Source organism: Pongo pygmaeus, chromosome 5 (assembly GCF_028885625.2).
Source record: "Pongo pygmaeus isolate AG05252 chromosome 5, NHGRI_mPonPyg2-v2.0_pri, whole genome shotgun sequence".
Taxonomy (NCBI): Eukaryota; Metazoa; Chordata; class Mammalia; order Primates; family Hominidae; genus Pongo; species Pongo pygmaeus.
This window is the reverse complement of record NC_072378.2, coordinates 3,674,799-3,700,624: the sequence shown is the minus strand read 5'-3', so window position 1 is coordinate 3,700,624 and position 25,826 is coordinate 3,674,799. Positions and strand designations below refer to the sequence as shown.

Genomic DNA, 25,826 nt, shown 5'->3' with positions numbered 1-25,826 from the left:
ATCCCAGCTACTTGGGAGGCTGAGGCAGGAGAATCGCTTGAACCTGGGAGGCGGAGGTTGTGGTGAGCCGAGATCGCGCCATTGCACTCCAGCCTGGGCAACAAGAGCAAAACTCCATCTCAAAAAAAAAAAAAGACAAGACACACACCCTACCCCTAGCAGCCAGCACCAGCCAGCCCAGCTCCAGGCAACATACCTTAAAGCAGAATTCAAGGTCACTAACATCAGAATCACTGCTTGGGGCTAAGGGCTGTTAACAATGAAGCCCCTAATCCAGACCCTCTGGGGATGGGTGGCAGGAATCCTGGTTTATTTACAAGCTCCCCAGGTGGTTCTTCTGCGTACTAAACCATAAGAACCACTGTTCATGGACTTGGGTAGAAAGAGGAGGTTCATTTTTCACTTTTAGATGCATGCAATATTTGGTACTTTATAATTTAAAGAGTATAGTTCTGGGGGAAGAAAGGAAGGAAGAGAGCAGAAAAGAAAGAGATGGTATTGTGAGAAGACTCTGTGTGGGGTACTGGGGTACAGAAGCTACATCCCCTGGACTCTGGATGGTCCCGTTGGAATCGTTTGTTTCTTTGTCCACCTTCACCTGTTTTCCTGCCACACTCTCTGTGCCACTCTCATAGGGCCACACCACCCAGCAAACACCACAACACCCTCCTCTGCCCTCCCCATCCTCCTGGATGCTGGAATTGTCTTTCCCAAGAGACAGACATTCCATATTTCATGAGCAGCAGAGCAAAGCCAAACCTCCCAAGAATTGTATACAAAGTTGCCTTTTTAATATGAACAAATAAATCCCCGGTCTTACTAGTTTCCGGTCGATGTGGCATGGGGTTTATTCAGTATACTCCATTATATAATAAAGCATACTCCATTTTTTTGTTTGCTTATTTATTTATTCAGTTTCCGAGATGGAGTGTTGCTGTCCCCCAGGCTGGAGTGCAGTGGCGCGATCTCGGCTCATTGCAACCTCCACCTCCCGGGTTCAAATGACTCCCCTGTCTCAGCCTCTCGAGTAGCTGGGATTACAGGCGCGCACCACCAGGCCCAACTAATTTTTGTATTTTTAGTAGAGATGGGGTTTCACCATATTGGCCAGCCTGGTCTCAAACTCCTGACCTCATGATCCGCCCATCTCGGCCTCCCAAAGTGCTGGGATTACAGGCGTTAGCCACCGTGCCCAGCCTGCTTTTATTTTTTTTTAATGAGTTTATCTCACCTCAAAACACAGAAAGAGTGCCTTCTGAAGAAGACATTAAATTCTAAAATACTTGGGTTTTTACTGTTTGAATCTTTAAAACGAAGCCATTCTGGCCCTGGCTCCACGGCAGGGCGGCGGTAGGTAATAACACTAAACCCTCTAAACCCTCACGGAAAACGGCAGGGTCTCGCATTTACCAGAAGGGATCGCTTCCCATGCAGGGTTTTCACACTGGCGAACGTGAATCCCAGACATCAGCTGCTCTCAACTTCTCCGCAACTGGCTGCTCAGGTCTATGGATGCCCTATTTATGGATAATAGCTCCCATTTATGGGGTCTCTAACCTGAGCCAGGTACTTGGCGGACAACCCCACAAAGGTAGCCTGAAGACTCTATTCACAGGTGAGGAAGGCGAGGCTGAGGGAGGCTCAGCCCTGTGACCGACCACGCAGCTGTGATCAGCTCTTCGTGTCTCCTCCCTGTGCCCTGCTTTGCTGGGAGCACAGGCGTTGGCCGTTAGCAGTCACTGCTCTCCAGCAGTCTTCTGGCTGGTTCCACGTGCACTGAAGGGGTTAAGAGAGCTCACTTACTGGGGGTCTGGCACAGTCTTTGCAGATGTGGTGAGAGCTGGCTGCATGGCTGCAGTCCTTTCCAAAGAGCCAGGACTCATCATTCAGAGCAGGGGCCCTCAGCCCTGGCTGCACGTGGGAATCACCAAGGGAACATTTAGAAATCCCATCCCTGGCCACACCCAGACCAATTAAGTCAGAATTTCTGGGAATGGGGGCAAGACATCAGCATCTTATGATACTCCAGAGGCCGTTTCAACACAGCCGAGGCTGAGCCCCTCTGTTCCGTGCTTCAGTCAGCCCCCCTCCACCCTTGCTACTCCCAGTGTTACTCATGGACCCCAGCAGGGCATCGCCTGGGCACCTGTGAGAAAGGCAGACTCTCAGGCCAGCCCACAACATGCAGTCAGAATCTACACCAACAAGGCCCCTGGGTGATTCACTTGAACAGTAAGATTTCAGAAGCACAGCTTTGGAGGGCTGCTTCTAATATGCTGCAAAGTTTGAGAATCAGGGTAGATCCTTAAGCTTCCAGATCTGTATGGGGGTGAAGGGAAAGGTGGTGTCTTAAGCCCACATCAAAAATACCTTGGGAAACTGAAGTAGCAGAATGAAGACAATGATTCCCTCCCATGCTCTCCTGAGTCTGCATCTGTAGCATCCACAGATAGGAAGAAGAGCAGGGGCAATTGAAATGAAATTATTCACAGGCCAGCAGCAATATCCTGTATTTTTTGCATTAAAAAATAGATTACCCATCTTAATGATCTATTTCCATGTAACAAAGCAGTCTGTAACTTAGTAGCTTAAAATAACCATGTATTTGCTCACACTCTTGTGATTCAGCAATTTGGGCTGAAATTAATTGGGCTGGGGTCACTCTCGTGGCTGCAGTCACCTGGTAGGTCAGCTAGGCCTGGATGGTCTGCAGTGGCCTCATTCACATGTCTGGGGATCAGCTGTGGTGTTGGTCAGCTGGGGGGTCCTCGAGGGAGCCCTGGCTCTCCTCCGTGTGGCCAGGTGAGCCTGGGCTTCATAAACAGTGGCAGCAGCAGCAGCATCTGCATTCTACGAGAGCAGGAGTGGAAGCTGCAGCTCTCTTACAGCTTTGCTCAAAAGCTGCACAATGTCACTTCCAGCACATTCTATTCATTAAAGAAAGTCAAAAGCCCAGGCCAGATTCAGGGGTTGGAGAAATAAACTTTCTCTCTTGATGGGAGAAGCTGCTAAGAATTTGTGGCTATTTTTAACCTGTCCCATTTCACCCTTTGGCCATCATTATGTATGTCATTTCCCCCGGCAAAATGCACTCCCCCATCCCAAGACCACGCACTAGGGCGTGGTCATCCCATCACGGAACTAGGCTCAGAATCTGTCATCTCATGCCCTGGAGCAGGTGCAGATATAGGAGAGTCTCCTGGAAGGGTGCAGTTTCTCTTGATCTTGTAATCCAAAAATAAAATCCTAACCCCCTCAACTGACTGACGGACCCTCCTCTCAACCAAGGGCATTCCAAAGTTAACCTGAAAAACTAGTCCAGGCCATGATGGAAAGTAAGGGTCAGACATGTTTCACAAACACTAACACAGAGACCTTAAGACTGACAGTGCTGTGACTGAACCACTGCACTCCAGCTTAGATGACAGAACAAGATCCTTTCTTGAAGAAAAAAAAAAAAAAGAAAGAAATTTGGGAGTCTGGAGTTCTCTTTTTAATGTGATCTATCTTGTTTTCTTTTAGTCTGGGCTGGTGGTGCCTTCATCAGGACAACTCTTTTAAGGCTGTGTAGGATTCCCATGAATCACATAGGGTACATTCCATGCCCCAAAAGCCACACTATCCATTTGTCTTGAGACAGATCTCTTTCTATTCATCCATATCAGGCCATTCTGAGACAATGCCTTAAAGCTTAGCTGAATTCTACTTTCTAACCCACTAAGTCCTGAGCCCTCTATAGTTCTTCTAAATTCTGTTTGCAAACTCAACAGCTTCTTCTTAGCTCATTTCTCTTTTGCAGTGTCTTATATTCTGCTAAAAACATTCACGTGACTCTCAACATTCTGTGTTACAGATGTTCTTAACCAGAGCTACAAATTTAATAAATACGTTTTTTGTTTTCTAAGTTACCACAGGTGACATTTTCCCAGTTGTTCTGCCACGATATAACGTGTGTTGCCTTTTTTCCAACCCGAAATAAGAATCTCCTCACTGGTTTTTCACCCTCCATGAATAGTCTGTCTGTCATTGCTCCAACTGTTGCTAACAGCCTCCTCACTTTTCCAGACTCAGCCTAACTATTCCCAAAGATGATGTCACATACATGCATCTTTTTTCTTCTTTTTTATGCCAGCATCTCAATTCCAGAAACAATTTCTGTGATGTACCATCACTGCCTGGTAGGCCATACCATACCAACATTTAGTCACATAAAGCAATTGTTATTTATTTGCTAAAGATTCTGCTCTCTGATCGGGGCTCAACTGGGTGGTGGTTCTACTAGTCTTGTCTGGGGTCACTCATGTGGCCACAGTCATCTGGAGGGCCAACCAGTTCTGGTCTAAGACACCTTCACTCCCGTGGTCGATAGTCAGCTGGGGCTGTTAATTGGTTTTCCAGCAGGCTAGTCCAGGCTTCTTATGTGCAATAGCAACATTCCAAGAGAGCGACAGTGGAAGCTGCAAGGCCTTTTGGGTCCTGTCTGGAAGTTGCACAGCATCACCTCCACCATATTCTACTATCAAATCAAGTCATGGATTCAGAGAATGGAGAGAGAATTTGTGACCATTTTTATCCTACTAGACCTTGGAAAAGGAATTACTTCTTAATAAATATAATTTGGCAGACAAAACCTCAAATCATGGGGTTCAAGAGAATCAGTAATTGTAAGCAGATGCTTGGTAATAAATGTTGGGAGCCACAGAGACTCAGGGAGTGGGGACATGAGACCCCTCCTAAGAGGGAAGGGTCAGGTGGGAGACGGGGCAGGGCACCTGCATGACAAGTGGATTAATCTGCATAATAACAAAAGCAGCAGCAACAATAGAATAATAATAACCTCTGCTAATATTTACTTAACACTGAAGATGTGTCAGAAACTATGCTGAGTGCCTTCATATGCATAGTTTCACTTAATTCTCATAACAAACCTTAAGCACTTTTTTTTTTTTTTTTTTTGACACCGAGTCTTGCTCTGTCACCCAGGCGGGAGAACAGTGGTGCAATCTCAGTGCAGTCGTGCTCACAGCAACCTCCACCTTCCAGGTTCAAGCGATTCTCCTGCTTCAGTCCAAGTAGCTGGGATTACGGGCACCCACCATCACAACTGGCAAATTTTTCTATTTTTAATAGAAATGGGGTTTCACCATGTTGGTCAGGCTGGTCTTGAACTCCTAACCTTAGGTGATCCACCCACTTCGGCCTCCTAAATGCTGGGATTACGGGCGTGAGCCAACACGCCCAGCCCAAACCTTAAGTACTTTTGTCAGCCCCACTTTACGGATGAGAAAAATGAAGCTTAAAAGGTGAGAGGTATACCCATGAAGCCTCCAGAGCCAGTGAGTGAATCTGACGTGTTCTTCCCCATGCGTACTGTGGCAAAAGCTTCTGATGGTTGGTTTATCATATATTTGGGCAATTCCACAAGGATTGCTATATTAGCAAAGATTACTCTCAATGATCTGATATTTGATACAAATGAAAGAGAAGTACAGTCTTCCTGGGAATGTGATGTGTTTTTCACTGGTTCTAATTCTGTCTTCCTAACAATTGAAGACACCAAATTATGATCAAAAAATCCCTCTGGAGACCAGGTCTTACCACAGGCCAGCAATCAGACCTGGGAAAGTTATGCACTCTCTTTGGATCTTTCCTGTAAAATGAAAGGGCCATGATTAGGAGACGTCTAAGACCTATCCAAGTCCTGATGTGCTGTGACATACACACACATATATTTTTGTAATATACATAAGATATACACACATGTGTGTATGTATCACAGCATATTACGTGTGTGTGTGTGTGTATCACAGCATATCAAGACTTTTTTTTTAGATGAGGTCTTGCTGTCACCCAGGCTAGAGCCCTGTGACAAGATCTAAGCTCACTGCAGCATTGAAATTCTGGCTCAAGCAATCCTCCTTCCTCAGCCCCCCTAGTAGCTGGAACCACAGGTACATGTCACCATACCTGGCTATTTTTTTTTTCTTTTTTGTAGAGATGGGGTCTCACTATGTTGCCTGGGATGGTCTCAAACTCCTGGACTCAAGCTATCCTCCTGCCTTGACCTCCCAAAATGCTGAGATTACAGCCATGAGCCACACCCCGCCCTGTGATGTTTTTTAGCATTCAGATGACTGCTTCTGTTTCAGGCCAGCAAATCCCGACTTAGCTTTGATTATAGACATTGTGGCCAGCAGCAGTTGCTTCCTTGCAGGACATAGGAAGAGATCCTGATAAACAAGACTGTCAAGACCCAGAAAGCAGGAAGCCCTTGGGCATTTCAGAGCAAGGCCAGAAGTGTTAGGGTTGGATCTCATGTGTGCATGTGTGTAAGTGCAGGCACAGGTGCAATGAATGTACTGCCCTGATATATTTAAAACTAGAAGATATGCCAAAACAATGTTATCAAAACTGTGACATATTATAAATGTTTGCATTTGACATTCAACAAATGAATACACTCACACCATGAAGTTTCATTTATGTCATTTAGTTTTAAGTCCGATGTCAGGTAAGGCCTAAGCCCAATGGTTCTCCAGCTGCTTCCTGTCCACCTGCACCCTCTCCATCCCGCACATGGCCCCATGGGCAGAAAGTGGAGGCTGCCATCCCTAATGCCTATTGGCATCTAAGGACAATCTCTCTATGTTCCTTTAGCTTGAGGGCAGGAGAACTTGATAGATTTTAATATATTAAAACCAAATCTATTGGAACCTTGTAGAATCATAAATCTAATTTGTTTAGAGTTTTGGAATGCAGGGGTGTGTGAATTATTGGTTTATTCAAGTACTCATTCACTTGACAAGTATTTATTAAGCACATAATAAAACATTAGTTCATGGCTGGGCATGGTGGCTCATGCCTGTAATCCTAGCACTTCGGGAGGCCGAAGCAGGTGGATCACGAGGTCAGGAGTTTGAGACCAGCCTGGCCAATATGGAGAAATCCCATCTCTACTAAAAATACAAAAATTAACCGGGCGTGGTGGTGGGCGCCTGTAATCCCAGCTACGCTGGAGGCTGAGGCAGGAGATTCACTCGAACCTGGGAGGCAGAGGTTGCAGTCAGCCGAGATCACGCCATTGCAGTCCAGCCTGGGCAAAAAGAGCGAAACTCCATCTCAAGAAACAAACAAACAACAAACAAACAAACAAAATTAGTACAAGACTAAAAACGGGGGTTCATCCAGTTACAATATATTTGATAATTCAGGGCCTCATCCTGAAGCAATCTGGATTGGTGTGTGACTGACACAGTGAGATATGCAGCAGCAGTATGATCTGCACTCTGTGACCTAGGAGAAATCATGCCACCTCCGTGTGGCCTCACCTCCCTCCAGCTCTGAGAGTCTATGAGTTGTGAGCGTTGGCTTCAGTTTCTGGTTTCCAGCTTTAGGAATCTATCAGTTTTCTATTTTCTATTTTTTTTCTATTTTCCCCTGTGGGGCTGCTGTGAGCATGTCCTAGGCCAGGATTTGGAAGTCACTGATGGACTCCCAGAGGAACTGCCTGGCCCAGTGAGCACTGGGGATGCCTGGTTGGGTCCTCATTTGCTTTTGTGGCTGGCGCAGTCGGGCTGCAAGGCAGGGCGGAGCTGGGGCGTGTAGCAGTGGGTAGCTTCTGCTGCCTTCAGGAGCTGAGTGCTGTGGAGGTTTCTGGAGGGAAAGCTCTGGGGTGAATCAAGGCCATACAATTGCTGTGTTGAGTCTCCTATTTTTCTTTTAAAACATTTTAAACTTATTTATTGACAAATTGTAGTCGTATATATTTATGGGGCACAAAGTGATGTTATGATTTTGAATACAATGTGAAATGATTAAATCTAGCTAATTAATATCCATCACCTCAAATATTTGACATCTTTTTGTGATGAGAACATTTGAGATTTACTCTTTTAGTGATATTGAAATGTACAGTGCTCAATTAAGTATATTCACCACACTGTGCCATCAATCTAAAAAAAATTGAACTTATTCCTCCTAGCTACTTGAGACAGTGTACCCTTTGATTCCTGTCTCCCCACTCTCCCAGCCCAGCCTCCCAGTAGAATGGTGGCCACCATTCTACACTCTGCTTCCATGAGTTCAGTTGTTTTCAATTCTGCTAATTCTCATGCTTGCTCTCCCATTTAAACTCCAACAGGGGAGAGACCCTTTTCTCTGCATGGCAGCTTGCATCTATCATCTGTCTACCCATTTGTCTACCAATTTCTTTCTTTTTTTCTTTTTTTGAGACAGGATCTCACTCTGTCACCCAGATTGCAGTGCAGTGGTGTAATCATAGCTCACTTTGGCCTCAGAGTCATGGCTTTAAGTGATTTTTGCACCTCAGCCTCCCTAGCAGCTGAGACTACAGTCATGTGCCACTATGCCTGGCTAATTTTTAAAATTTTATTTTTGTAGAGACAACAATCTTACTATGTTGCCCGGATGGGTCTTGAACTCCTGTCTGCAAGTGATCCTCCTGCCTCAGCCTCCCGAAGTGCTGGTAATGGCAGTGGTGGGTGGGCCATGTAGAGCTGCTGCTGCCATCACGGCTGCAGCGGGAGCGGGGGCACGGACTGTGGCGGCAAAAGCGGCTGCACGAGCAGCAGTGGCGGTGGTGGGACCCCGGTTCCCCACGTCCCCGGTGCCCTGCATCCCCAAGGCAGCCGATTGCCCCACTCCCACCCTCGCAGGGCCAGGCAGGACCCGCCCCCAGGCCTGGAGCCTCTGGCATGGCCTCAACCTCACTCCCTGCTGCATCCTGGGAGCCCGCGAACACCCATCCAAAGGTGCAGAAAAAGACTTTAGAATAGATTAAAAGTCTGTAATCTATAAAGACTGAGAATAAGACATAATCTTGGGGACCAATGACCATGGCTTTTGTTTTTCCTTTAAAAAGGGTCCAAGTTCAAGGCATGGTGACTCAGCAGGAAAAGCATCCCCTCCACAGAGAGGCAGGAGATAGGACATGAAACCGTTGGTGGAGCGTCTGTATCTCTTGGGACTTCCTTTCCTTCTTCCACAAATTGTAAAAGACCAGCAGGAGGGCCTCACCTAGCAGTGGGTTAGAAATGCAGGATCTCAGGCCATACTCTGGACCTACCGACTCAGAGTCTGCACTGTAACAAGACCCCATGCGATTCTGTGCGCTTTGGGTTTGAGGAGCACTGGTCTAGAGATTTCTCAGGCACTTTCCAATGCACATTTCCTGTCATTCTAAAACGCCATGGGTTGGAGTGCCCCACTGGCCGGAAGGTGAAAACACATTTTGGGAGCGCTATCTCTGGGACAGTGACAAGGGTGCTTCCCCCAGACGACCAGGGCTTCCCCGAGCTCCTCCGCCCCAGGGCTGCTATTTCAGGAGCTCTCCTGCTGAGTCACCAGAGGAAAGCAGCCCGGGGAGGAAGCAGCCGTATCCTGTGCACTCGGCTGGACCAGTGAGGGCAGGTGAGTGACTCTGGGGGGCCTCTCCCTTGGCAGTGACTCCATGCAAAGGTGGAGAGCCGTTCATGAAACCCCGTGATTGTATCTGTCAGGCAGGAAGGAACTTACATTTTTCCTATTCCTATATCCCTGGTTTCTGGAAATTTCCCGATAGTGAGAAATTAGAGGGGATTAATTTATCTTTTCTCCACTCCATCTGAGTAAGCCCTGGAGTGAATACAGAGCCTTAAACATGGAAAGAAGAGATGGGGAGAGGCCCCTGCAACAGGAGTCAGTAGATGTGGATTCTCATCCTGCCACCCACAGTGTGATTTTAGGTAAGTCCTAGGACTCTCTGGGTTCAGTTTCCACACTGGTAAAATGCTTCAACCATCTCTAGGCCCTGCCCTACACACAGTGGATGTTGGAATGCAGCAAACCTTTTACTTATTCATCTGTTGTAATTTAATGTTTTATATAGAAATATATCACATGATTCAAAACCCAGATGTTCTAAAAGCTGTAACTTGAGAATTGCTCTTACCCGTTTCTTCCTCACTGCTGTTCTCTTACAGGTAATGACTTCTATGAGTTTCTTACATTTCCCTTCATTGAAGCACAAGCAAATACAAACACATGTTCTTATTTTCCACCCTTTTGTACACAAAAGTGGCTTACAATGTGCAGCATTCTGTATCTTTTCTTGCTAGCTTGAAGCTGTATATTGAAGATGGCTCCATATTGGACCACTGGAATTCTTTACTCTTTTTTCTGTCACATGGTGTCCATCGAGCTTATTTAGCTAGTTTAACGTGCTTGTTTATGTAGTCCCCTATTGATGGCTACTTGAGTCCAATGGAGCTAAATTCTATGTGCTATATTCACTTACTGATGGCTGGAGGAAGGCAATGCTCACTATAGGAGAGGCACTATCTCTCTCTTATTTATTTATTTTTTTTTTTGAGACAGGGTCTCGCTCTATCGCCAGGCTGGAGTGCAGTGGCACAATCTCAGCTCACTGCAACCTCCACCTCCTGGGTTCAAGTGATTCTCCTGCCTCAGCCTCCCAAGTAGTTTGGATTACAGGCATGCACCACCACACTCGGCTAATTTTTTTATATTTTTGGTAGAGACAGAGTTTCACCATGTTGGCCAGGCTGGTCTCAAACTCCTGACCTCAAGTGATCCACCTGCCTCAGCCTCCCGAAGTGCTGGGATTACAGGCGTGAGCCACTGCGTCCGGCTGAGACACTATCTCTTTAATCCTCACAACAGCCCTGCAAGGTAGACGTTCATTATGAACTGCATGTATGCCCCTAAAATTCACACATTGAAGCCCTAACCCCCAGTGCGATGGTGTTTGGAGATGGGGCCTTTGAGAGACAATCAGGGTTAGATGAGGCATGCAGGCAGAGTTCCTATGATGGGATTTAGTGCTCTTATAAGAATGGATACTGGAGAGTTTGCTCTCTCTCTCTCCCTGCTTCCCAGTCCCCCAATATGTGGGGGCAGCAAGGATATGGCCACCTACAAGCCACAGAGAGGGCCCTCGCCGGAACCCAACCATGCTGGCAGCCCTGATCTCGGATTTCCGACCACCAGAACCCTGAGAATCGCTAGCCCCTTGACCTTGGGCTTCCCAGCCTCCAGCACAGTGAGCAATCACTTTTTGTTGTTTATAAGCCACCCAGTCCATGGTAATTTGTTATAGCAGCCCAATGCGCTAAAACACTGGCTGAGTGCCCACAGTTGCGGTAAGTAGGGTGAGGCAGCATGGTGGGGTAGAAGGGAGGGCCAGTGTGTAGCACCCCACCAAGTGTCCTGCAGCTCCTGCATCATACGCAGGATGTGCTGCAGTTCCTGCCTGACCCATGGAGGAGCTCAGAAAGTAGCCAGCTGGAGGGCTGGCACACATAGTGATGGCAGCGTGGCCCTGCATCCCAAGGCATCACAAGGCTGCACTGTGGACAGCCTTGGCTAGGAGCCACATGGAGGGATGGTAGCATGAAGAATGCCAGTGTCTGTTTTGTGCTCTAAAACAGAATACCTGAGACTGGGTAATTTATAAAAAACAGAACATTACTTCTTCATTCTCCTAGAGGCTAGGAAGTCCCAAATCAAGGCGGTGACATCTGGTGAGAGCCTTCTTGTGTGTCCTCACACGGGAGAAGGTGAAAGGGGAAGAGAGAGTGAACCCACTCCCACAAGCCCTTTTTAGAGCCACATTAATCCATCCATGAGGGTGGAGCCCTTGTGACACAACCACCTCCCAAAAGGCCGTAGCTTCTCACATTGTTGCATTGGGGATTAAGTTTCCAACACGGGAATTTAAAAGGACACGTTCAGACCATAGCAACCGGTGACAAGTCTGGTGTTGCCCCGGAGCGTGGCAAAAGAGGGCAGCAGAAAAGTTGAGCTGGAACAGGATGCAGAACACCCAGGGACTGTGAGTGGGCAGTGTTCACACCACGGAGGGCAGGCCACAGAAAAAGCTGTGACTTGGGATGGAGGCAGAGGCGCCAGGGGCAGCAAGTGACACAGGAAGTGTCACTTTGCCCAGCAGTGGCAAAGGAGACCCCACCCAGATCCCGGGAAGGCTGAGGGAGAATGGGACAAGCCATTGGGGAACAAGGTGTCCATCCTGGGAACGCTGATGGGAGCAAACTTCCTGGGAGCTCAGTTAATAGGGCTGAGAACTTCGGTGTAAGAAATAAGGCAAGATTCAGCTACTAAACTCAGGGCCTGTTTTTGTTGTTGTCGTTGTTTGTTTGTTTGTTTGAGACGGAGTCTCACTCTGTCTCCCAGGCTGTAGTGCAGTAGTGCAATCTCGGCCCACTGCTACCTCTGCCTCCCAGGTTCAAGCGATTCTCCTGCCTCAGCCTCTGGGGTAGCTGGGATTACAAGCATGTACCACCACACACCTGGCTATTTTTTGTATTTTAGTAGAGATGGGGTTTTGCCATGTTGGTCAGGCTCGTCTTGAACTCCTGACCTCAGGTAATCTGCCTGCCTTGGCCTCCCAAAGTGCTGGGATTACAGGTGTGAGCCACCATGCCCAAGGGCCTGGCCTTTGAATGAAGTCCCCCAGGCTGAGATGAAGACTATAAACACAGAGCTTGCAAGGAGGGGTCAAGGATAGCTGTGGCTGCAGTGAGCCGAGGAACATGGTAGGTGGGCAGTGAGGCCAAGAAGGCCTGCTTTTTTCTCCCCTGTCCCATGGTTATGTGTAGTTGGGGACTCCTGGCCACAGGGAGTCAAGCTGTAGCCTTGACTAGGTAGCCTGGTGGAGTGCTCCAGTATCGGTTTTGGGAATGGGCACGTAGCAATGCACTGAAGCAGGCTGGACAGCCCAGGTGATGACCACACAGGTAGAGTCCAACCTCTAAATCTGCAGGTTCCACATCCTCAGATTTAACTGACCGTGCATAAAAAATATTTGGGGAAAAAAATTAAAATAACAATAAAATTAATACAAACAAAAAAATACAGTATAACAATTATTTACATAGCATTTATGTTGTATTAAGTATTAGAAGTACTATAGAGATGATTTAAAGTATACAGGAGAGCACTTTGGGAGGCCAAGGCGGGAGGATCACTTGAGGCCAGGAGTTCGAGACCAGCCTGGGCAACACAGTAAGATCCCGTCTCCACAAAAAGTACAAAAATTAGGCAAGCATGGTGCTGTGGGCCTGTAGTCCCAGCTACTCAGAAGGCAGAGGTGGAAGGATTACCTGAGCTCAGGAGATTAGGGCTGCTGTGAGCTATGATCACACCACCGTACTCCAGCCTGGGGGATAGAGTGAAATCCTTCTCTAAAAAATTAAAATAATAAATTAATTAATTAAATAAAGTATATGGGAGGATGTGCATAGGATGTATGTGAAGACTCTGTGATTTCATAAGCATCTTGAACACCCATAGTTTGGTATCTGCATGGAGTCCTGGAACCAATCCCCCTGGGGTGCTGAGGGACGACTGTATGTTCCCTCCAGCCATGCTGTACAGCTTGGGTAGCCTGAATAATCTCCCCTGCGACACTACAGAACATCCCCTCAGCTCCCCAGGGTCAGAGAGGTTCTTCTCTACACCTCAGGGTCTCCCTGCGGCTGGCTGAGGAACCAGCCACTTCTTTGCAGACTGACAAGGGGCTTGTCCTGCAGGCAAAGAAGCCTATTATTTCTCTCTGTAGCTGCACAGAGAGGCACACCCAGCTGGACACATGCTTCTCTGCTTAGTCACCAGTGGCCATACTCTAGCTTGGCACAGCTGGAGCCTCCAGGAGCCCAAACAGAGAAAACTCATCTGCAGACCGCACCAGCTTCACAGGCACCAACTTGGGAGCTGAGGACTTGGCAAAAACAAGCACTGTAGTGAGTAACTGCAGCAAGCATGTGTGCATGCACACTCACGTACTCACATGCACATTTGCACACCCAGACACACTCATGAAGCCATTCTGGTCAGCCCCAGATAGCATCGTGCTGAACAGACGCTGCCCCCTGCCCTGTTTGCTGAGCTCTTCCTCCTGCCAGAGCCCACTAGGCTGGCCTCCTCAATGCATTGCCAATCCTACAGCAGGTTCACTTGTTTTTTCATGACTCTACTAAATTGTTTGTCCTTTGGAGTTGTATTTTGACTTTGAAGCCATAATATGCAAGCAATACATTCTCTCAACACTATGAAAACGTGTTTGTATGTGGCTTGGTTCTAGTGTCTCTGTTCATGGACAAACTCTTCCGACTCACAGACTCTAAGCTGAAAGGGCTCAAAGAATGATGTCCAACCTTTCTTTACCATAAAGAAGACTGGGTCCCAGATGTGTGGAAGGATGGCCTCTTCTATCCATTCCTTTGAAAATAATGAATCACTCTTTCTAACACAGGAAGACATTACTATAATCTGAGCCAGCGACTGGGTTCTGACCCTTCACTCATTTCTGTACAACTCCCGCAACCTTTTGGGAATTCCTGGCTCAGGCTGCCCACTCCCACTTGCTACTGGACACGTTTGTAATCAACTTTCATCCACCTCCGCCCTCCCCACCCACCTGGGATCCTGCCATCGGCTTCCCTCTTGAAGCTTTCATTTATTCTACTCATAACTCCTAAGGAGATGCTGTGCCTTCCAGACTTTCTTATTATTGTAAAAAAAAAATTGAGTAACTCTTACTTCATCATTTTGGCAAACTTTAGGATAATTTTATGGTAATTTCTTCCATTAAGATCTGCTCTTGCAAAGATGTATCTGCATGAATGATGGCTCACGCCTGTAATCCCAGCACTTTGGGAGGTCGAGGTGGGTGGATCACCTGAGGTCAGGAGTTTGAGGCCAGCCTGGCCAACATGGTGAAACCCCATCTCTACTAAAAAAATACAAAAATTAGCCGGGCGTGGTGGCGTGCACCTGTAGTCCCAGCTACTCAGGAGGCTAAGGCAGGAGAATTGCTTGAACCCAGGAGGCAAAGGTTGCAGTGAGCCAAGATTACGTCGCTGCACTCCAGCCTGGGTGACAAAGCGAGACTACATCTAAAAAAAAAAAAAGAAAAAGTTCAAGTACTTTCTAATGGAAGTCTGTCCAGGCTGTGGGGTGAGGGAGACACAGGGGAGGAGGTGTGGGAGGAGGTGGTGGCTGTGTGGTAGGAGTTGGGGGGCAGAAGGAAGGCTCTTCTTGCCAAGGTACTATGAAGCCCAACACACCACTATTAAAATATGGGTATGAAGGCCTAGGCTTGACTTTGGTTCAAAATTTTTTAGGAAGTAATTGTTTGAAATTCAAAAGCATTTTCTGCAGAAACAGTATCATAAATGGAAGATTAACTTTTCAAACAAACCCTCAAAAACGTATTTAATTATCTTTTTACTAATTATCTTTTCACGACCGTCTTTTTACTATTTAATTGCTAGCTGTGTCAAGTAGCGCTTTGACATCTGCCTCAGTTTCCTCATCTGAAAAGTGGGGACGCTGATATAGACACCTGTCTCAGGGTTATTGGGAGGATGACATGGATTTATGTGTGTAAAGTTCTTTTCTTTTTTTGAAATGGAGTCTCGCTCCGTCGCCCAGGCTAGAGTGCAGTGGCGAGACCTCGGCTCACTGCAATTTCTGTCTCCTGGGTTCAAGCAATTTTCCTGCCTCAGCCTCCTGCGTAGCTGGGATTAAAGGCACCTGCCACCATGCCCAGCTAATTTTTGCATTTTTAGTAGAGACGGGGTTTCCGCATGTTGGCCAGGCTGGTCTCAAACTCCTGACCTCAGGTGATCTACCCGCCTCGGCCTCCCAAAGTGTTGGGATTACAGGCGTGAGCCACCGCACCCGGCTGTGTGTAAAGTTCTTAGAACAGTGGTAGGCCCATAATTAGGGTTACATTTATTATTACTTGTCACAAAACTCTAATATGCTTCAACCCCTGCTTTTAGAGCCCTGTTGAGTCTAAGGGTGGCTCAGAAGCCCCAGTGGGGTGGGACTCCCTTGGGAGGGTGAGATTCCAAGGTAGCCGCTGAGGCAGAGACGGCAGCCCAGAGGACACGAGATTGAACTGGCTGGTCCTGCCTGGGCCGTTGGTCAGCTCTGTCCCTAGAGCGGAGTCTTCCTGAACTCCAGGGGAGGTTAGTCTTTGGGTCAGATGCTTTAGACATGACAGAATGGAAGGGGGCGGGTGTCCTGAGACCTGGCATGGGCCAGCGTGAGCACCGGGGGCAAGCAGGGGCCGCTGGACAGGCTGTGAGAGGCAGGGCTGGCCCCTGCGTGCCTTACCAGGGATTGTCCCAGCCCTGCTTTTTCAAAGGCCTTGCCTGACACAGTGGGCAAGTTCTTTATCACTGCTGCGTTGGACTTTGTTGCCGACAGATTAACCCAAGGTCAACTAAGAATTACTGAGAACAAAGTCAAAGGCTTCCGAGTTCCCCAGGTCTCTCTCAGGGCCCTTGTCTTCTCTTTCCACTGCTTTTTGAGTTAAAGAACATAAAGGTACTGGGCAGGAAGAAAGGAGACCACCTCCCAGAGGAGGGTGGTGTGGAGGAGAGGGATTCCAGACCAGGCTGGAGTTGGAAGACAGATGGCATGGCCGGGAGGACAACCTTGGCTGCAGCGGTGGCTGTGGAGTCTCCTGAGCTCCTGTCTGCACCCCTGGTCCTGGCTTCACAAACAGCCCTTCTTACTTCTACAGATCATTTTCCTTTGGACACTTGTCTGGCTCTTCCGCTTAGACTTCCCATTTTTAGCCTGTGTCTTCTTCACTATTATCTTAGGAGGTTTACAGAAGTGAGCACTGTATAATTATGTGTATGTTTATGTGTGATCTGAGTAATACTTTGTACTCTTCGTACACACGCAAGCTTCTGCTCTGTAATCTGCACATGTAGCAATTCATGCTCGTAAACGCCACTTCCACGACATCCCGGAAAGGGAGTTGGAGTCATTTCCGTTTTGAGTAGTAAGGGGCAAGGCCTCTGAGGTAAGGATTTTCCTTAAAATTCCTCCCTGAGACTCTAATTCACCCAAAAAGTATTCATTGAGCACTTACTGTGTGCCAGTCCCCGCTCTAAGTGCTGGTGATACTGCCATGAACAAAGAGATGCAGTCCCCAATTTCATGGAACATGGCATTTTTTCTAATAAAGTGGCATTTCCTAATTACACAACATGATATTAGACCTTTTCTACACATCTGCTTCCAGCACTGTTAGTTTTTTTGTTTGCTGCAGGGGTTCATAAAAATCAGTGATTAAGATTCAATATTTAGGCCAGGTGTGGTGACTCAGACCTGTTATCCCAGTACTTTGGGAGGCCGAGGCGGGTGGATCACTTGAGGTCAGGAGTTCGAGACCAGCGTGGCCAACATGGTGAAACCCTGTCTCTACCAAAAAATATAAAAAATTAGCTGGGCATGGTGGCACGCTCCTGTAATCTCAGCTACTCGGGAGGTTGAGGCAGGAGAAGTGCTTGAACCTGGGAGGCAGAGGTTGCAGGGAGCTGAGATCATGCCATTGCATTCCAGACTGATCGACAGAGTGAGACTCCATCTCAAAAGAAAAAAAAAAAAAACAAACAAAAAAAAGATTTTAACACAGATTCAACATTTAAAATAGAGGCTTCTCATTTCCTGTTACATCTAGCTTTCATCCATGCCCCCTAGTAAAACTGCCTTGCATTTGAGCAACCATTCATCATCACTGTTCATTTATCATCACTGATTCAGATTTATCATTTATCTGATAACCATTTATCATCACTGATTCAGATGTCTAACTTGGGGTAAGGCCAGAATAAAATTAAATGGGAGATCTGTTATAGATTGAACTGTGTCCCCCTAGAAGATATGTTGAAGTGCTAACCAATACGGGATGTTTGAGTTACATCAGTTTCTCAATTGCAGTACTACCAACACTTTAGACTACATGCTTCCATGTTGTGGGTGCTGTCCTGGGCATAACAGGATGGTGAGCATGTCCTTGGCCTCTACCCACTAGAGCTAGTAGCACCACGACCACCCCCAATCAATCATGGCAACCAAAAATGTCTTCAGATATTGCTAAATGCCCCCAAGGGGAAAAACTGCCCCAGCTAAGAATGAATGATTTTTACAATCCATCAAGAGGCTGGCTGGGTGCGGTGGCTCATGCCTGTAATCCCAGCACTTTGGGGGGCCGAGGTGGGTGGATCACAAGGTCAAGAGATTGAGACCGTCCTGGCTAACATGGTGAAATCTCGTCTCTACTAAAAATACAAAAATTAGCTGGGTGTGGTGGCACATGCCTGTAATCCCAGTTACTTGGGAGGCTGAGGCAGGAGAATCGCTTGAACCTGGGAAGCAGAGGTTGAAGTGAGCTGAGATCGCGCCGCTGCACTCCAGCCTGGTGACAGAGTGAGACTCTGTCTCAAAAAAAAAAAAAAAAAAAAAAAAAAAAGAATTAGAAAAGAAAAAAGAAAAAAAAAAAAAAAAGAAGAAGAAGAAAAGAAATAAGAAAAAAAAGAAAAAGGAAGCGGCTGACATTTAATGTGTGTTTTATGGTAAAGTGTCTTGGCTATGAACAGTAATCGTGAGAAGCTGGCTTAGCTGAGACAAAGAAAGTAAATCATTATTGTGGGCTGGATGGCGTCCCCCTAAAAAGGTAGGTTGAAGTCCTAGCCCCTGGCCCCTGTGAATACAGCCTTCTTTGGAAATAAAGTTTTGACGATGTGATCAAGTTGAGGTCACACTAGAGTCATGCAGGCTCTTAATCTGATGTGACCGATGGATGTCCTTACACAAAGGGAAGAGACAGAGGTAGACACGCCAAGAGGGAAGGCAGCCTGTGAAGATGGAGGCAGAGACTGCAGCAAGGAAGCTGCAAGCCAAGCTCCAGGGACTGGCAGCAGTCCCAGGAGCTGGGAGATACCCCCTGGTGCAGACCCTTCCCCAGAGCCTGCAGAGGACATTCAGCCCTGCCAGCACCCTGAGTTTAGACTTCTCGCAGCAAGAAATATCAGACAAGAAATTTCTGTTGTTTTAAGGTGCCCAAGTTGGTGGTAATGTGTTACAGCAGCCACAGGAAATGAATCCAAGTATCCGGGAAGAAGCAGCCCTGCCCTGAAACAGCTCACCTGGGGGCTGACGCGCAGGAGTTTAAAACTCCTAGGAGCTGGGCGCGGTGGCTCATCCCTGTAATCCCAGCATTTTGGGAGGCTGAGGCGGGTGGATCACGAGGTCAGGAATTCGAGACCAGCCTGGCCAACATGGCGAAACCCCGTCTCTACTAAAAATACAAAAATCAGCTAGGCATGGTGGCCCGCACCTGTAATCTCCAAGAGGCTGAGGCAGGAGAATTGCTTGAGCCCAGGAGGCAGAGGTTGCAGTGAGCTGAGATAGTTCCATTGCACTCCAGTCTGGGTGACAAGAGCAAGACTCCGTCTCAAAAAAAAAAAAAAAAAAACTTCCCAGGTTACTCATCTCAGGTGGTGATGGCATAAGTCCGGTGAGGCCCCGCGATTCACAGCCAAGATGAGCAGCTCCTGCACGGGCGGGTTCTGTGCCCTGTGCTGAGTAGTAATGAGAGTGAGGTGGTGAATACAGAAGATTCTGCACCCCTTTCCAGTCACGTAAGGACAAATGCTATGGTCGTTATGTAAATTAGTAATTCATACACAGTAAACACTCCTATATAATATAAAATACACATGGACACACCTATCCAAGATGAAAGCACAGCAATCTAATACTGACATAGTAGTAAAGGGACTGCAGAGGACCACCAAAACACAACTGTAGGAGACCAGACTAGGCTGGTCTTTTTGGCATAAGAATTATTTTGAGAAACTGCTGACACAGGAGAATCTCTGAAAACAGAGAAGTTACCCTTTTGTAGGGGAAATTTATACCTGTAATGGAAATTCCAATTTATAAGGGTGTTCCTCTGTCAGTATCAGGAGGAGAAATGGCTGTAAATTATCAAGAGACTCTCATCAATGGAGAAGGCACAGGTTTAAATTTGTATGGCAAACCTTACCCTGTTTCCTGTGCTTTTCCTGGTTCATCCTCACAACTTCCTCATACACCCTTCCTTCTTTGTTTCAGGGGAAGATAGTATTTCAGCCTGAACTCTAAGCCACCTCTTTGAGAGTTACTCATGTCTCTGGGTGTCTCCCTGTGCATATGAGACATACATGTTAGTAAGCTTCTGCTTGTTTTTTTCTTGTTAATCTGTCTTTTGTCACAGGAGTCCCTCCCAGCTAAGACTCAGAAGGGCAGAGAGAAAATTATTTTTTTCCTCTCCTACAGAACAAATGTGTGGGATTTCTCTGTCTACATGAGAACTGTTTTTCAAAGAGGTCATCGTCTTGTGAGGCTGTGTACCCAGTTTGTTGATTGTTCAGAGCAACCCTGAAGATCCCTCCTTCTGAAATTGCCTTTAGAAGCAGTTTGTGAAACTTTCAAGAAACTTGGACATATTCCTCACATAACATTCCACAGCTCGCCCAGCTCCTGCATTCCTGAGACGCGACTTCACATGAGTTGCAATGACTTAAAAATAGAATCTCTCAAGAGGGATGAATATGACACTCATGTGTGCCAAGACGTGTGTGTCTTAGTCACTGAAAGTGCCAGGCACAGTGGCTCACATCTTTAATCCCAGCATTTTGGGAGGCCGAGGTGGGCAGGATCACTTGAGGCCAGGAGTTCGAGACCAGCCTGGGCAACATGGCAAAACCGCCATTACTACTAAAAATACAAAAATTAGCCAAGCACAGTGGTGCACACCTGATATCCCAGCTACAAGGGAGGCTGAGGTATGAGAATTGCTTGAACCTGGGAAGCAGAGGTTGCAGTGAGCCAAGATTGCATCACTGCACTCCAGCCTGGGTGACACGGTAAGACTCTGTCTCAAAAAAAGAACCAAAAAGAGTCCTAAAAGTGTTCACACCTTTCACCAAATACACCAACTAGGGAACATTATGGGTCTATGCAGGATACCCTAATCTTACGGGTACTGATGCAGCAGAGGATTATTTGTATCAGGTTTAAAAATGGAAATGATGAATTCCCTCAAAATGGGGACTGGTTAAGTAACTTTTGGTACATTCACATGATGGGATACTCTTAAGACACTAAAAGTTAAGTTTTAGAAAAAGATTATAAAACATGCACAGCATAATCCCAATTAGATTATAGCAAATACTGAAAGGATAGACCTCAACATTGGTGGGGGTGGGGGTGGGGATTCTAATGTTCCTCTTTTGGGCTTTTTGTATTTTTATTTCATTTTCTTTTTTTTTTTCCCCAGTGGATACATATTCTTTTGTAACAACAAAAAAAAATAGTTTTATTGAGATATATAAAAATTTACCCTATTTTAAAGGTGCAGTTCTATAGATTTGGCAAATGTATTGTGATGTCACCACCATCACAACTGACATATGGAATCTCCTGTTGACCTAAAGAAAGAAATTGAGGCAAAATTAATACAGAATTTATCTGGGCCAAGGTTTAGGACTGCAGCCCAAGACACATTAAAAGGGCTCCAGAGGACACAGGAGAGACTTGAGTTTTGTATTGCTTTTGTGTTTTAAAAAAGGACAGGCCGGGCGTGGTGTAATCCCAGCACTTTGGGAGGCCAAGGCAGGCCGATCACCTGAGGCCAGGAGATGGAGATCATCCTGGCTAACACGGTGAAACCCCATCTCTACTAAAAATACAAAAAATTAGCTGGTCGTGGTGGCAGGTGCCTGTAGTCCCAGCTACTCGGGAGGCTGAGGCAGGAGAATGGCGTGAACCCAGGAGGTGGAGCTTGCAGTGAGCCGAGATCGCGCCATTGCACTACAGCCTGGGCGACAGAGCGAGACTCCGTCTCAAAAAAAAATAAATAAAAAAGGACAAATCAGGAGAGGGGCCAACTATCAAAGTTGTTTGTTAGGAATTCTCATTGGTTTACAGAAATAACGTTGAATAACATTGATTAGTGATTGGCTACTCATTGTTGCACTATAGGGCATGTCCAGCATATGGGGCTGCTGTCACATTTCAATGTCTTTCTGGACCTGAGAATTTAAAGGGGCTCATGTTCCTCAGATGAAAGGTTTTTTTTCTTTCTCAGTTTCTATCACCCCAAAAAGTCCCCTGTGCCTGTTTGTAGTCATTCCACTACTACGCCTTGCCAGGCCCTGGCAACCACTGCTCTGTATTTTCTGATACTATCGCTTTGCCTTTTCTAGAACACCATATAAATGGAGTTGCATAGAACATAGTCTTTTGGGTGGGCTTTTGATCTCTTAGCCTATTTTTAAGATCCGTCCATTGACTTCCAGACTTCATATGACATAGTCAAACAGCATTAATGCTTAATTGGGTAAGCCCTGTCAGTTGGGGGTTCCATTCCTTATAGTTGGTAGTATTCTGAGCTGATATAATATAGACATTGCCTTTGAAATTCTACTTATTCCTCAAGACCCTCCTTAACACCACTTCCTCCAAGGAGCCTCTTAGAATAGTTATGACTCCTTCTCTTTGAATCCTTGTGGCATATTAGGACATTCATATTCTCTTTTGTAATATAGTTAATTGTGTCCTGGCTTAATCTGTCCCAGTATTTCCAGCCAATTAGATGTCAATGAGGCTTCTTAAGGCCAACAGCTATCGTATTCTTGCTCATACTTGCCTCACTGCATAGTACACAATTAGCACTGGTCTGATTCCTATTTCCATCACTTTCCCAGTGTGTTGCCCTCTCTGCCCTGGTCATTCTGGCCTCCTCACTGTCCTGCACATGGGCTGGGCTCACTCTCACCCCTGTGACCTCCAGGACACTACAGGCCAGTGTTTGCTGGCCTCACAGACAGCATCGTTTATAACGGGAAGGAATGCTAGGTGTCTGAGCCTGTGGAGGTTCCCTGCCCGGCACACTGCAGGGCTGGCAGGCTCCAAACATACTTCTCAGGAGAGGCAGCCAAGAGTCCTTGCGTGAATTCTAATCTCTGCCCATGGCCTCTCCAGGCTTTGTTTTTGGTATCTCAAAAACTGACCAGTTTGAGAAAACAAACAATTCAACTCTGCAGGGTGTAGCTAAGCATATAAAAGGGGGGACTAAGTTGTTACTCCCAGTAAAGAATCTTTTTTTTTTTTAATTATACTTTAAGTTTTAGGGTACATGTGCACAATGTGCAGGTTAGTTACATATGTATACATGTGCCATGCTGGTGTGCTGCACCCATTAACTCGTCATTTAGCATTAGGTATATCTCCTAATGCCATCCCTCCCCCTACCCCACAACAGTCCCCAGAATGTGATGTTCCCCTTCCTGTGTCCGTGTGTTCTCATTGTTCAATTCCCACCTATGAGTGAGAACATGCGGTGTTTGGTTTTTTGTCCTTGCGATAGTTTACTGAGAATGATGATTTCCAATTTCATCCATGTCCCTACAAAGGACATGAACTCATCATTTTTTATGGCTGCATAGTATTCCATGGTGTATATGTGCCACATTTTCTTAATCCAGTCTATCATTGTTGGACATTTGGGTTGGTTCCAAGTCTTTGCTATTGTGAATAGTGCTGCAATATTCATAGCACTATTGTGCATGTGTCTTTATAGCAGATGTGGAGAAATAGGAACACTTTTACACTGTTGGTGGGACTGTAAACTAGTTCAACCATTGTAGAAGTCAGTGTGGTGATTCCTCAGGGATCTAGAACTAGAAATACCATTTGACCCAGCCATCCCATTACTGGGTATATACCCAAAGGATTACAAATCATGCTGCTATAAAGAATCTTGTTATTTGGCTGCAGGACCTCTCAGAACTTTCGGAATGCTCATGTGGTTTGTGGATCTCTAGCAGATGATACAATGCCCAGCAGTTCCCATATGTATTTAACCGCAGACCCTGCCCCATTAAAAACAAAAATCTTGAAAGTAATTACAGACTCAGGGGAAGATGCAAAAATAGCGCAGAGAGGTCCTGGGTGTGCTCCCTGCTTCTTTCTGTATTTTGTTGTAGCCACGTGTACGAGGCTCAGACTTTCAGAAGCTGCCTTCAAAACTTAAGTGCTACTTTCTTTTTTTTGAGACGGAGTCTCTCTCTGTCACCCAGGCTGGAGTGTAGGGGCGTGATCTCGACTCACTGCAACCTCTGCCTCCCAGGTTCAAGCGATTCTCCTACCTCAGCCTCCCAAGTAGCTGGGACTACAGGCATGCTGCACCACGCCCGGCTAATTTTTTGTATTTTTAGTAGAGACGGGGTTTCGCCATGTTAGCCAGGATGGTCTTGATCTCCTGACCTCGTGATCTGCCCACCTCAGCCTCCCAAAGTGCTGGGATTACAGGCATGAGCCACGGCCCCCAGCCCTATGCAATACTTTTTACTAAGATCTCCTGCTTGAACAAAGACAAAGAGAGTCCATTCCTTCCAAAGATCTGAGAGGTCTTCACATTTAGGAATGGAGTGCATTCATCTGTGAGCAGCACACACACAATGCGGTTTTCACATGTAGCTTCTATATTCCAAGGGCCAGACCCAGAATATACATTTTAAAACTTGTGAGCAGCAGCCACAGGCAAATTAAAGCCCAACCAGAAGACCATATTTCAGAGTAGAGCGCATGTTAAGCAGCTTATTCCTCCCAGATATCTAGTCATGGACACTGGCAATCAGAAATAGGTAAGCAAGCCCTAATTACAGAGATACCAAGAAGTGAGAGGTCAGAAAGGAGAGAGAAAAACCAGCTGAACATGGCATTCTGCTCTCTAATGCTGCCCTAAGATTGCCACTTGCTCGAAGTGTAATTTGTACCCAAGGAGGGCTAAAACGATGGCACTCCTGACCCCTGACTTGGGGAACTCACCTGCATTCGAAGTTCATCACAGATATTCTGGCTTTTGAATTGTGTTTCTTTTTCCTCTTTATCTCCAGCCGTGGCCTTCTCTCCCCCAAATAGATCCAATTGCAACAACCGTGGCCTTGTTCCCCGAATCCACCATACCCTGCCTGGCCTTTGCATGTGCAGTACCTGCTGCCGGGCGCGCCCTTCCCGCCTCTGTCTGCAGAAACTCTCTCCAGTGCCCCCAGCTGGAAATAACCACTCCCTCTCCTGGGCTTTCTTGGCCCATTCTTATTCGTCAGGATTTTTCTGCAAGGGCCAGAAACTTAAAACTAATTTATGCAAATATGGGCAATTTATGGGTCTCAAAACCAAACTCTAGGAAGGGCAGTGATGCCAGGAGGCAGGGATCAAACTTCATTCACCAAGGAGCCCAGGGGCAGGAAGGAGGTGTCAGAGTGGGGCCAGGGCGGGGAAGTGTTCCGCCTTCGGCAGCGGCTTCCATTCAAATCACTTAGTGGGGGCAGGGCCAGGGCGGCAGGCGGAGGCTGTTGGTGCTATTGGCAGGAGAATTGGGAGACGTGATGGGAAGATAGAGCACTAGCTGTCAGGAGGGTTCCATCTCTGCTAAAAAGGGATTACATTTGACTTCTTGGGACATCTGTGGAAGCTCCATCCTCTCATGCTAGTTTGTGAGCTCCTTAAAGGGCAGTGCCTGGTCTTGTTGGTATTTCTGCCACCCCAGGGCAGGGCATGGGCACAGCAGTGCCTATAACCAGAGGGCCTCAATCATGTTTGTTGGGTCAAATAGTCATTAATAAGGTTGTTTGGCACTGATGAACTTCATGTGGCATAATTCATGAAGCGTGTGACATTTAGGACCTCTGGGTGGGTTAAAGAGCAGATGAACAGTTAACAAGTCCTCAAGGTCACCTTCCCCCTAGCAGACTGACTCACCTGCCTTTAGCCTAACCCATAGTTATTTCTCTAATTAAGATAAAGAAATAAAGCAAAGATTTACTGTCGAGTAACCTAGCTACTGCTTTGTTAAATTTTTATCTATGAAAGATTAATTTTCTGATAGTGCCTTATTTTGGATTAGTACGGTCATAGTGATGATGAAAAACACC

At 46.6% G+C, this 25,826-nt stretch overlaps 1 protein-coding gene across 1 annotated transcript in view; it reads right to left on the bottom strand.

Annotated features, from left to right (window-relative positions):
• Positions 1-24,832, bottom strand: part of FAM50B (family with sequence similarity 50 member B) — a 54,135-nt gene extending 29,303 nt beyond the window's left edge. The window contains exon 1 of the mRNA XM_063665778.1: positions 24,721-24,832. The gene's annotated coding sequence lies outside the window, so the exon portion shown is untranslated. The remainder of the gene's footprint in view (positions 1-24,720) is intronic.
• Between the last annotated feature and the right edge of the window lie 994 nt (positions 24,833-25,826).